Raw genomic sequence first — 13,291 nt, 5'->3', positions numbered from 1 at the left:
AAAAAGAGAATGTCACTCAAAAAGTTAAACATAAAATTACCATATGATCCAGAAATTTCACTTCTGGGTGTACACCCAAAAGAATTCAAAGCAGGGACTCAAACAGATACTTGCACACCAATGTTCATAGTAGCATCATTCACAACAGTCAAAAGGTGGGAACAATCCAAATGTCCATCAACGGATGAATGGATAAACAAAATGTGATATAAATGTACAATGGAATACTATTCAGCTTTAAGAAGGAATGAAATTCTGACACATGCTACAACACGGATGAACCTTGAAGACATTATGCTAAGTGAAATAAGCCAGACACAAAAGGGCAAATATTGTATGATTCCATTTATATGAGGTACCTAGAACAGTCAAATTCACAAAGACAGAAAGTAGAAAGGTGATTACCAAGAGCTGGAGGAAGGGCAAATGGAGAGTTATCACTTAATGAATACAGAGTTTCTGGCACGATGAAAAAGTTCTAGAAATGGATAGTGTGATGGTTGGACAACATTGTGAATGTACTTAATACCACTGAATTACAGTTAAAATGGTTGAAATGATAAATTTTGTTATGTATATTTTACTCCAATAAAAAAAATTTCAGGGCTTCCCTCGTGGCTCAGTGATTAAGAATCCACCTGCCAATGCAGGGGACACGGGCTTGAGCCCTGGTCTGGGAAGATCCCACGTGCCGCAGAGCAACTAAGCCCGTGCGCCACTACTACTGAGTCTGCGCTCTAGAGCCCACAAGCCACAACTACTGACCCGTGTGCCACAGCTACTGAGCCCGCACGCCACAGCTACTGAAGACCGCACGCCTAGTGTCTGTGCTCCACAACAAGAGAAGCCACCTCAATGAGAAGCCCGCACACCGCAATGAAGAGTAGCCCCCGCTCGCCACAACTAGAGAAAGCCTGCACACAGCAACGAAGACCCAACACAACTAAAAATAAATTAATTAATTTAAAAAAAATTTCAATAAGGTGTCAGTTTTAATTGTGTTCCTTCACATGCATTATTTCGTTTAATGTTTTGCAACCACAATGATTATTTCCTTCATTTTATAGATGAATTGAGGTCCTGAGAAGTTAAGTAATCTGCCAAAGTTCTCAGAGCTTATACACGGCACAGCTAAACTCAAACCTCCATCTTCCAAGGCCAAGTCCAGTGCCTGGTCCATTACACAAGAACTGCCTCACAAATGGATACGATGTGGAGGGACGTAGCAGGGAGAGAGAGATATAGGAAGAGGGAGGGAAAGAGAGAAAGAGAGAGAGGTGAATTCCATGACTACGGTTATCATAAGATCACTGAAGAATAAAATTTGTCTCTACACATAGCATGACCATAGGAAAGGATATTTCTACACCGAAAAATAAAAATAACCGAAGCCCTTCCACTAGATTGTTTTTATTCAGAATATCTTTAAAAGAGGTAAGATAATTGTGAAAATAATTTCCCTACATATCCATAGTTTATATCACATCAAGAAATTTCATGTTCTGATTAAATAAAAGCAAAATCCTTAAGTTCTTACTATTTTAACAGAGTATGGCCAATTCTAATAAATTTGGCCATAGAAATAATTGTATCCTCTTCCCCCAGAAGAACCAGACTCTCTTCCTCCCAATTTTTGGGCAAAAGAAATTATTTTACATATTCAGAATTGGTTATACAGCCCCACAGCGACTTAAGTCTCCATATATTAGTACAAAAGTACTAAAATACGGGAGAAAAAAACAGATTAGATTAGAAAGAAAAAAATCTATGAGATCTAACTGCACTAACTTTCTTAGTGTCACATCAGAAAGAGTCAACAGTTTCTAACTCTAGTGACCTGAAGTGTTTACGGTTTATCACCTACTCCTTAAGTAGTAGTAAAAGACTTGATCAAAAATAAATTAAATAGGAAGCTAACCAATGACTGGCTTCCAATATGATAGATATTTCTCGGGAAAAGACCATATGGTTCAAGACACAGTGTTCTTATTCAATTAACTATTGACGATCTATCATCCAAGAGCAAATTAAATTCAAATCAACCTGCACATCAAATCCAGGATTTTAAAGTTTAAAGAAAAAAAATCCCTTTAGGGTCAATTAGGGGTAAAAGTGAATGATTTTACTTCTCCCCTGTTCCCAGTTTATACTTAACACAACTATCGCCTGTTTTCTTCTCCAAGACTCCCCCGTTGATAACACACATCACCTTATCAAAAACGTCTTTTCACCTGTCTTTTCATCTCTATTTTCCCAACACTGCTCATACAACATATTCTGAGTTATTTTCCCACTCAAAAAGAGAAATCCCGAGTCACACAAGAAGAAGAAATGTAGCCAGTAAATGCTTCCTGTGTAGGGCAGATGGGAAATGACACAGGCCAGAAACATCCCACACCACAAATGTCAATTACACTAACAGCCCATTTGGAGGAAGGTGTCGAGAATAGATAAATCCTGTTGTCCCAGCCTAGGCAAGAGAGCAAGGTGTTCTTCAAGAAAGTCATTTTTTTTCTCACAGTCTCAATCTATTTTTTAGAAGGGGACATTTAACAGGCCGATGTACTTGAAAAACAAAGACATAATGGGATACTTCTTAAAAGGTTACCTCTTTGAAATAGTCTTTTGAAGGCAGGGCGAGAAGTTGTGTGAATCAAGGCCATCTGAAACATAATCTTGTCCCTTGCCATATACATAAGGTTTTACTCAGTTTGTGAGTCACATGCCTATAGGCTATGAAATCAAAGTTGTAAAAATATAAAAATATCTATCACCTCCAAAAGTTTCCTCCTGCCCCCTTTATTTATCATTGTTTTGTGTGTGCGTGATTAAGAGCACTTAACATAAGATCTACCCTTGGCGGGACTTCCCCGGTGGTGCAGCGGTTAAGAATCCGCCTGCCAATGCAGGGGACACGGGTTCGAACCTTGGTCCAGGAAGATCCCACATGCCTCGGAGCAACTAAGGCCCCGTGCGCCACAACTACTGAGCCTGTGCTCTAGAGCCCACGAGCCGCAACTACTGAAGCCCGCGGGCCTAGAGCCCATGCTCCGCAACAAGAGAAGCCACCTTAGTGAGAAGCCTGCACACCGGGACGAAGAGCAGCCCCCACTTGACGCCAACTAGTGAAAGCCCGCGCACAACGAAGACCCAACACAGCCAAATATAAATAAAATAAATAAATTAAAAAAAAAAAAAAAGATCTACCCTTGGCAAATTTTTAAGTATACAGTACAGTATTGTTAACCACAGGCACCATGCTGTTCCATAGGTGTATACTTACTTCTCAACTCGTCAAATTCTATACATTAAATATGTACACTTCTTGGTCTGTCAATCATACCTCAATAAAGTGGCTTAAAATTTATACATATAAATGTAAACTATATATATTATATATATAAATATATTCTTATAACATAAAAACTTTTTACAAAGCAGAGACCAATTTTGTTTAAAAAAAACTTCCAAGCATTCCAATCAAGGCAGAACTTGTGACTGAGACAGAGGAAAGAAGTCACATATTTCATCTCTTTGAGAGGTGAACAATCCAAAATAATTCTTCAAAAAGAAGTGATTTATCTTTCTGTCTACCAGAACCCCAGTTCCCCAAAGTGATGGCTTTTGAATATTTTTAAAGCAGTGGAATTTTATAAAAACAAAATCTTAAGCACCCTGCCATTGGATAAAAGAGATAAGGTAGACTAGCGCCAGTTGAAACAACACTGGGAGACCCCGTCCAGGTACCCTTGACCTTTCCTTCAGCAGCCTCCCAGGCACCATCACGGAAACTGAAGGCTTCACCATGCACAGTTCGAAAACCAGCCCTTTGGTTTTCACTCTGGGCAAAATCAGTAATGAATGTTTTAGAAATAAATGACACACAGTAGCACTTCAAGAGCATCAAACAAGAAATCTGTTCACCATTGATTCATTAGAAATTGAGCTCTTCAAGCAATAGTCAGGGGAATCCCGAAGTCCTCTAAATGAATCTCCCCCACACTTGAGATGTTTGTGAATGGCTCCAAGGTGTCCTAGTGTTTCTTCATTTATGTCTTATTAAGATTCACTGGTCTCGGGCTTCCCTGGTGGCGCAGTGGTTAAGAATCCGCCTACCAATGCAGGGGACATGGGTTCAAGCCCTCGTCCAGGAAGATCCCACATGCCATGGGGCAACTAAGCCCATGAGCTACAACTACTGAGCCCGCATTCTAGAGCCCACAAGCCACAACTACTGAAGCCCGCGCGCCTAGAGCCCGTGCTCTGCAACAAGAGAAGCCACCGCAATGAGAAGTCCGCACACCACAACGAAGAGTAGCCCCCGCTCGCCGCAACTAGAGAAAGCTCGCGTGCAGCAACAGAGACCCAACACAGCCATAAATAAATAAATAATAAATTAATTAAAAAAAAAAAATTCACTCCTCTCTACAACATGAAACCACCACTGGCAGAACTATCCCCCCGCCTAAACTACTAAACTAAATGGCATGAAGCATAGAGGGGTGGCCAGAAGACCAACCACACACTCGCAGTTCCTCCTGACCTGCTCACGGAACCAACATCCTCGTAGGTACACTGAAAATACACACACTCCCCTCCAGGTTTCCAGAAAAGTCTTCCTTCCAGAAAGCCAGTAACTCATTCTTACTGGCTTGCTCAACTTGTTTTGCCTCATACTTCACATTTTACCTAAAATAAGAAAGTGACTTGAATATTCCATCCTCCTGCTTGATTTAAAATGGTAACAATTATAATTACTTTTACAGTTATTACAAGTGCGACTGAGCCTCTTTTTGGATGTCAAGAACCCAATGAGAAAAGAATTTCGGTAGAGAATGTAAGAGCCATGTTGGAAAGAAGAAAAATGTGACAAGCTGACTTCAAGTTCAAATGTTCTAAAGTTGGTGGCAGGGTTGAGGGTGGAGTGGTGATGGCAGGCTTCACCCAGATTGTAGAAGTCTCACTTGCTTAACTATAAGTAACCACATAAGAGGACAGATTGGCTGGGGCATGCAAGGAAGGAAAGCCACTCTAAAACATCTGATTTTGCACTAAATTACCAGGAAAGGGGAATCAGCAGTTCTGCCTACTCTCTGAGTGTCTCTTACCCTACAAAGTATTCATTATATGAGAAGCAACCACCTTCTGATAGGAAAGAACAGGACACTTTTTCCCTCTTGTGTTTTCATTAGAATTGCCAAAGAAAGGAATACTTCAGAAACGGTGCTGGAAAGCTCAGGATGTATAAGGAATTTTCATATTCTGCTGGCGGCCTGAAAAAGCAATCTGCTCCAAAAACGCAGTGGGTGAGAGAGCCAACATTCAAAGTATTTTTAACTAATGTAGTTTATATCCGTTTCACTACCCAAAATCATAGCTGTTATTCCACTGCACAAAGATAACGTGATTGGAGAGGATAATGTTTTACTAGGATACTTGTCTAGTTATTTAGGAATTTTTACACCATCTGTAAAAACTTTAAGATTTAGATAAATTGGTAAAGCACAATTAAAGGGACTAAGAGAAAAAGAAAGTTAATACAATGAAACAGCTGGATGTTACTTATGTAATAGAAATATTAATTTATGTAAAAATCCAGTTGATCTGTGGTGAGGGGTCTTAATTCCAGGCCATGATATGAAAGTCTAAGAGTTACTCAAGAACAAGGGACAAAACAGAAGAGGAGACACATGAATGTTCTCAAAATGTTTACATGCCCATGCAAGACACTGAGTCATCCCTGCAAAGTATTCATAAAAGGTATGAATGCTTCACAGTGACAGGGAGCTAACAAAGGGAAGCGTTTTCAGGAAGGGTAGGTGGTGGGGAAGGTAGGGCTGAAGTGCTGCCTGTATAATGGAGAGAGATTCTCAGGAAGCAGAGCAGAGATACTCTAGCAGAGCAGAAAGAAACAGTAATCCAAAGGTCCCATCTCTGCCTTGTTAGGAAAGCCCTCCCAATATCAACTAAGACTGACATGTCAGGCAACCAGCTCAACACAATCCAAAAATTAATATTTTGTTGACCTTGGCATTTCTACCCAATGCAATGATTTATTTCACTGCTGGTTCATGTTCTTGACAAAAGCTATTAGTGACTCAAATGGTACTGACTGAACCTAATAAAGTGCTGACCATCATCAGCCATTACCCACTTGCTGAAGTTCTACCCTAATACAGTTTGGAATGGAAGGTAGACCAGCTGGCTGGTAGAGTACCAAGGGCTATGGACATTGGTGGTAAGTGAGGCAAGGGCTTATGCAGACCTCCATACTGGCCAGTGTTGTGGTTCTACTCCCTTATTACATCTTTGACCCACTCTCTGGCCATTCATCTGGCCATTCAGGGACAAGATGAACCAGTGCACAACCAGTAATATCAGAAAAACAGTTCTAATCCATGCCTTGAGAGGGCAAGAACAAATGGAAACACAGGCAGCCTCACTAGTAATCACAGAAATGGAATTACTCAAGTATATTTTATGTCTATTTAATTGTTTTGTAAAAGAATGAGTAGATGCATGGCATCACACATAAGATACTTCATCATTATTTGAAAACAATAAAATATATTAGAAACTATTTTCTAGTACAGTCGTCCCTAGATATCCATGGGGGATTGGTTTCAGGACCCCTGGCAGATACCGAAATCCTCAGGTGCTCAAATTCCTTTTATAAAATGGCCTAATACAGTTGGCCCTCCGTACCCGCGGCTTCTGCATCCGCAGGTTTCACCAACCACGATGCAGGACCCACCAATATGAAGGGCTGACTGTAAAAACAAACCCAAGAAATGCTTAATTCTTAGCAATAATGGAGGTAAATATTCACCTACTCAGGCTTTGTGAGGTGGTAGCATTGCTGCAAAACACTGTTTATCACTGTGATAGGAAAGGGAACTTCGGTTTTCTTCCCCACTGTTTCACAGCTTCATTCAGGGGAAATCAAGAGATGAAAAAATATTCAGTCTAAAATTCTTTTAGTTTTAACATCTTCATCTCAACAGGTTCCAGGATGTCAATAAGATTATATCTCTGTAACTTGGAGACCCGGTTTCTTCTAAAAATGGAACTGATATGCAAATATATCGCTACTAATTTTTTTGTGGGTGAAAAGGACAGACACTCCCTTAGGAGAGGAATCTTAAATATTACCAAAAACCGTTTTCTAGGCAGTCTCTTTGCTATTTGAAATTATGTAATGAATAAAGCCCATTATTTTAATAAGATCTATTTTTTCTAGCTTGAGATATAATTAATACAAAAAATTGTGTAAGTTTAATGTATACAATGTAATGATTTGATATAGACATATTTTGTGAAATGATTACCATAATAAGGTTAGTTAACACTTCCATCACCTCAGTTACCATTTTTTTAAGATGAGAATAATCAGATCTAATTTTTATATTTTTTCCTACAAAGTACATAGGAGAAATATATGGAAAGATACATGAGATCATGACCAACAAAGTACATGATATTGTGATAAGCTAACTCTATACCTTACAGAGTACAGGGCATCTGGGATGTCAAGTTTTAACATTTACAAAACACCTATCCTTCTTCTAAAAAGCACATTTCTTTTTTCTTGCCTCCTTTCTGTATTCTCATTACCACTGCGAGTTAAGGCCCAGGAGGCGGAAAACCATTCCCAGCTTTCCTAACAATAAAAACTTATCAAAGAAGGTAGGAGTGAATATGAGAATAACAGCTCAATGATATTTTGGGCATTGTAATTTTACATTCATCATTGTAGGTCCCTCCTCAACACCACCGCTGTGCCCTGCCCACCTCTTATTTAATCAGTGGGTCCCTTGCCTCCCACAATTATTCATACAGCCCTGCTGAATAATTGCCTTCCCCCTGCCTGGCATAACAACAAAGCTCAGAGGCAGGAAGGAACGCCACTTACAGGCAGGTCAGACAATGATGTAATTAACAGATCAAGGAGAAGTGTTATTTCAGAAAGCCCCATAGAGCAAGAGACAGGCTGATTTCCTGGGTCATGACACTACCAAGAAACTACAGTGGCTAAAGAATGAATATCTAAACCAAAATGTTTTCTCCAAATGAATAAAAGTATGTGTAAATATTACCCTCTCCTGTGAAAGTTAAAAGTTGTATACAGACATTTTATAGACACAAATTTAAAACCAGTTTGGGAAAAGAACTCCTCCATCCCACACTAAGCAAGGTGCAGGGTGTGTATTTTTGTACATCTTTGCCAAATGAGTTTCTCAAGGAATCAAATACAGAAAAATGCAAAACGCAGAAAATAAGGTCAACCCACAAAGAATCGAATTCCATACATTAGGTGCTATGGATGTAAAGGTGATTAAACATAGTCCCCACTTATAAAGCGTAAACTGGTTGAGGAGGTTGTCAACAGACAGGTTCATATAATCATACACAGGACAATTTGTGGGTTTATAGCTTCAGCCACAAGTCCAACGAAAAAGAGAAATGAGATGGTCTTGCTCTATCTTCCCAAGAAAGACAAAGAACCAGTTGACTTAAGGTCTGAGACTCAAACTCATGACTGCAGAGGAATTATAAACCACTGAGACATAGCTTTCAAAGCATGTTCTTTAATAGATACCACAAGCCATGTGATCAGAAGTATCCCCAGCTATGAATAAGAGAAGTGTATTTCACTTATATTGTTGTGTTTTCAATTCAAGGAAGGGAGCCAATCACAGATGAGAAGTTTCTCATTTCATGTTGCGAAAGCATTGATCACTTTCACTCTCTTTAATGTACAGTTTTCCATTTTTTAATAACTACTACGGTATAATGCATTGGGTTTAGGAGTATTCATCCACCACGTAAATAGCAAATGCCAATGTTAATAAAAATAAAATGTTAGTGCAAGACCTCCCACATATGCCTAAAGGTGAAAAAACAAATTTAAAATTAAAATAATTAAATAAATTAACTTAGATGCTCTTATGCCTCTTTATTTTTTTTTTTTTCTTTTGAAGGAAAGCAGGCCTTAATTTGTGTCTTAATGATGTGTTTGCCCCAAGCTTTTGGGTGCCAGTTGGTGTCTGCTGGGTGGTGAGAAGCTGGGTGGGCAGAGTTGCAAAATGAGAAGGTCTCCATGTGTTCCTGAAATGAAGGCCAGCATTAGGCATCTAATGTCCTGATCTCTGGTTATTTTCAGAAAGTAAAGAGCTAAGGGGTGATTTTTCATTAACTCACCTTTAGGTTGGGATTAGGAATTTTCTCATCCCGGCCTGCCAAAAAGTCAGACTGCGTCTGCTAGTATGCCTCTTTAAATTATTTAACATTCAGGTGACATCAGGGAAACATTATCCAAAAAAAAAAAAAGCCCAAAAACCAAAAACATAATTGAAAGGACAAACATCAAAGTATTTTTCATTCTCAGGTAAAACAACAAGAATTAAACATTACTATTCTAGTCCAAAGTCACTTTCACTTCCAAGCTTATTCAAATTCTTTCAGGACAGAGGCTACATCTTATACATCTTTATATCCTCAGCCTCTAATCACTCAATACCACAGTAGATAACTTCTCTAATGTACATGGAGGAGAAGAAATATTCAGGGCCTGATTCTCATCTGGATTCGTTTCCAGCAATTCAAAAGCTGAAAATATTGATAATCTGTTATAGCTAAGGCACTTCAATAAATTAAGGCAGGCATCCCTGAAAAAAAGTCTAAGTACTCAAGAGCAGTGGCTGCAGATACCTGCTCCCCAAAGCTCAGCTTGGCCCAATTCCCATCTCCGAAATAATCAGTTGCACAAAGTAGGTTTAGTCCCCAAACTGTCTGGACTTTGTTCCTCCACCAACATCTGGGTTCAACATGATTCCTGACCTCTACCTCAAACTAGAGATTTCAAACACTAAGAACCTCACTCAACAGGAAAGTAATATCATAAGTCAAGGCCAGGGGAAACACAGAAGTCAGGACCAGCAGAAACAGTACAGAGAAATGATTCTGAGGTCCTTAAAAATGTTCCTAAACATCTAAAATATTGAAACAACTTTTCAAAAAGGAAAACTTAAATATAAATTTCTCAGATTAAAATATTTGTATTATTCAAGAGAAAGATAGTTTCCAGAAAGCTAAATGGTCTTACCATTTAAATAAAATGAGCTTTTCTCTTTCTGATAGAGCATACTTTCCTCTCTGCTGTAGGGTTTGGCTCTGAAAACCTGGATCATAATCTGGGAGACCCAAAAACTAATTATTATGTTTAAAAAAAGACATGTCTTAAACTGACCTAGTTTGGAAGCCTGGATGCCTTTAAATTGCCAATGAACTGAAACCATTCATGAGAATGGGGCTTTTGAATGCTAAGAATGTTCTTTGGGGCTCAGCACAAAGATATTTGGCATAGATGACTGTAAATATTTGTAAAACTCTGGGTAAATGGACAGTGTTTGACCACACTCAGAACTCACGTCCAGCACAGTACTGTAGGAGTAAGTTATCTAGGGTGATTGGTTTGGGGGCGGGGCAGGGAGGGGGTGGCGGTTGGTTGAGGGGTTTTTTTTTCTGTCTGTTTTAAATAAAAAGCCAAGCAATTCAATTCGGCTACTTGACATCTTTTTACATTTTCTATACCTTGAATTTGTTTACTCATCAAGACAGTTCCAATTTATTTTCTTTCCCACTTTCCTAACTTTACGCGCAGCACAAAGAATAAAATCCCAGTCACAGGTGTGCAAAAGGGAAGGCAGGAGTTTTATGAAAATGTGGCCTTGGACTTCCTAATACAATTCTCTCCACGTGGCCTTGTGGATCTGCTATAGATGTCTTTCTTTTTCTCCCTCTCTCTCCTCTTCAAGATAGCTTCAGAAATACTGAAGGGACTGTTACCCATGAAAAGGACTAGGGTCGAAAAGGGAGGACAGAGGAAGGAGAAGGAGGGACCAGCAGAGGAATCAGTGAAAGGGACTGGGGACCAAGAGGCTCATCTCAGTGAAAGCTACAGCAGCCAGAAACTTTAATTAGCCAGCAACTCATTGAAGACTGGTTGGGTTCCTTTTGCCACTTACCCACACCCTAAAAACTGAGTCATCTCAAAGTTCATTTATTTTGCTTCTGGGACTAGACACCCACAATCGGCTGCTTCAGAAACGTTAGATACATTGTTCTTTAATTCATACCTGGCAACGTTCAAATAAACCTCCAGAAATGCCAATTCAGAAGAACACTGCTAGTCCTATTGTGAGCCCCAGCTAATGTTTTGAAAAGATATGTGCTGCAGACATAAATAAGAAAGCGAGGCTGTAGTGCAAGCGTGAAGACAGAGAACATTTTTCCAGAAAGGGGAAGTCATTTCTGAGAAATCCAAATGTGAGAAGTATATGCTTCAGGAGTAGACTTACAGCAGAATCCCTGAAACTAATAAAAACAAAAGGTACCCTGGAAGGGGTAAGCTAAAGATACCTTTAGTCTGCTGATACAGGAATCGGTTTCATTTTAACTTAAACTCGAGAACAGCAGTATAAGATCAGAGTTTCACCCTGTTCTATCAGCAGTTACACGACAAAATAAACAGCATAATATATGACCAAGATCCCACAGATAATAAAACATCTTATCCATATCTAGGTATGTCAACGTATTGCTGTGCATTTCCAAATAGCAGAAGGCAAACATCTGAGATTATGCTAAGTTTGGTCTCTGAAGACACTGCGAGGTTCGATCTAATCTGGAATTTTGCAATACATTCTGCAGAGACTGTTTTATTAGAAATTAAACTCGTTTCTTTTTACCTTTACAAAGGTATCTATTTTTTAAGGTTAACAGGTGTTTCAGGCATTCAGAACGAATTCAGTTCTGTACGTTTTAAGCACTGAAGGCAGAAAACAAAGCTAAAAACCGTGGTATCAGAGTTAGTCTCCCGTCCTTTTTTCTTTTCTTAGTCCAACCCCACTGCTGTCTTGCAATGCCTGCAGCGTTTAAAAAGCTCGCTAAACCCACCTGGCAGGAGAGCTACGTTCCTCCCGGCCGCCGGGCTTCTCAGCAGACTCCCTCGCGCTCACCGCCTGCCGGGGCTGCTCGCACCCCGGGGAGGAGTTGGTCCATTCTCTCCCTCTGCCTCCGAGCTCTGCCGCTGACAGCTTCGTGCTCTGCAGGACTGCACCGGGGCTCGGGCTCCCAGACCTACTGGGCCGGAGGAGGAGGAGTACCTGTAACCGCCTCCTGACTAGGGGGACAGCTGCGATGCCCGGGAACCTTGCAGAGCGTGGGGCGCCGCACGCCAGCAGCAGCCCCGGGAGCCGCGCGTTTATTTATACAGGAAGCTCAGGCGCGGCACTTCCTACTTCCCATCTGGGTCGCTCTTCAACTGCAGGTGATGGTCTTAACCCTGTCTGAACCCGGCTGCCAGTGCGCCCGAGCAGTCCCGCCCTCCTGCACTCGCTCCACTTAGCGGGACCTCTCTCTTGTCCTTCTTGGACGGCTGCTGCAGAAATGCCGAGCAGGGAAGCCAGCAGCAGCCCCTAGTGTCCTTCTTTCTGCCCAGACAGGGGCACTTCACCTACTGGCTCTCAGAACTTGCTGCTTCTCTGCACGCGTCCTCCCAGGACGCCTGCCTCCCTCCTTCCCAGCTCTTTAAGTCTCTTGCTTCTACTTCTAACAACCCAGACCTGCCTTCCCACCTTGCCAGAAAACTGTTTCTGTAGAAACACTTCCCATGCACGTCTCATCCAAAACACCGTGTACTTGATTTGTCCTTTTGCGTCTAATGATAAAATTAGATCGCAGGCAAATCAAATCAGGACAGTCTCAGTTTACCTCATATAATACAGGCACACTTTTATGCAACAATGATTTTGCTGGAAGTGCTTTGTCAACAAGGTATGTGGGGAACTGCTCAGTAACCTAACAGGCTGTACTCCAACTAAAGAAAATGTAACAAAGTAATTCAGAAACTGGGGGGTACTAGGATGCGCCTTCCTCACTCCAAAACCTCAGACACTTAGTCTGTGTGATATTTATAACACATTACATACCTACTCACTCCCTACACCCCCCAAAGGTCACAATCACAGCCCCAACTCTGTTGAACATTCCCATTTAGAAACGTGGCTCTTCCGATCGGGAATCTTTCTGTGCTCACTCCGCACCCTCACTCTACTTTTGCAACCACAGTCAGGAACGTGCTTCCTAAAAGGAAGGGACTCTCAGCCCTTTGCGGAAGGAATCTGAGCATGCCAGTGAAGTATCAGCAGTAGGCACAGTGCCAAAGGGCACAAGCAAACTGCTTCTCGGCTCTCCATGTTGAAGAAAACCTCGAGGTCAAAGCCAAGTG

The 13,291-nt window shown here is 40.8% G+C and overlaps 1 protein-coding gene across 1 annotated transcript in view; it reads right to left on the bottom strand.

The window, feature by feature from the left end:
- The window catches only part of RNF144B (ring finger protein 144B), a 79,310-nt gene extending 66,995 nt beyond the window's left edge, over window positions 1–12,315 (bottom strand). The window contains exon 1 of the mRNA XM_061195758.1: window positions 11,959–12,315. The gene's annotated coding sequence lies outside the window, so the exon portion shown is untranslated. The remainder of the gene's footprint in view (window positions 1–11,958) is intronic.
- Between the last annotated feature and the right edge of the window lie 976 nt (window positions 12,316–13,291).

This window comes from Eubalaena glacialis, chromosome 7 (assembly GCF_028564815.1).
Source record: "Eubalaena glacialis isolate mEubGla1 chromosome 7, mEubGla1.1.hap2.+ XY, whole genome shotgun sequence".
Taxonomy (NCBI): domain Eukaryota; kingdom Metazoa; phylum Chordata; class Mammalia; order Artiodactyla; family Balaenidae; genus Eubalaena; species Eubalaena glacialis.
This window is presented reverse-complemented; position numbering and strand designations above follow the sequence as displayed.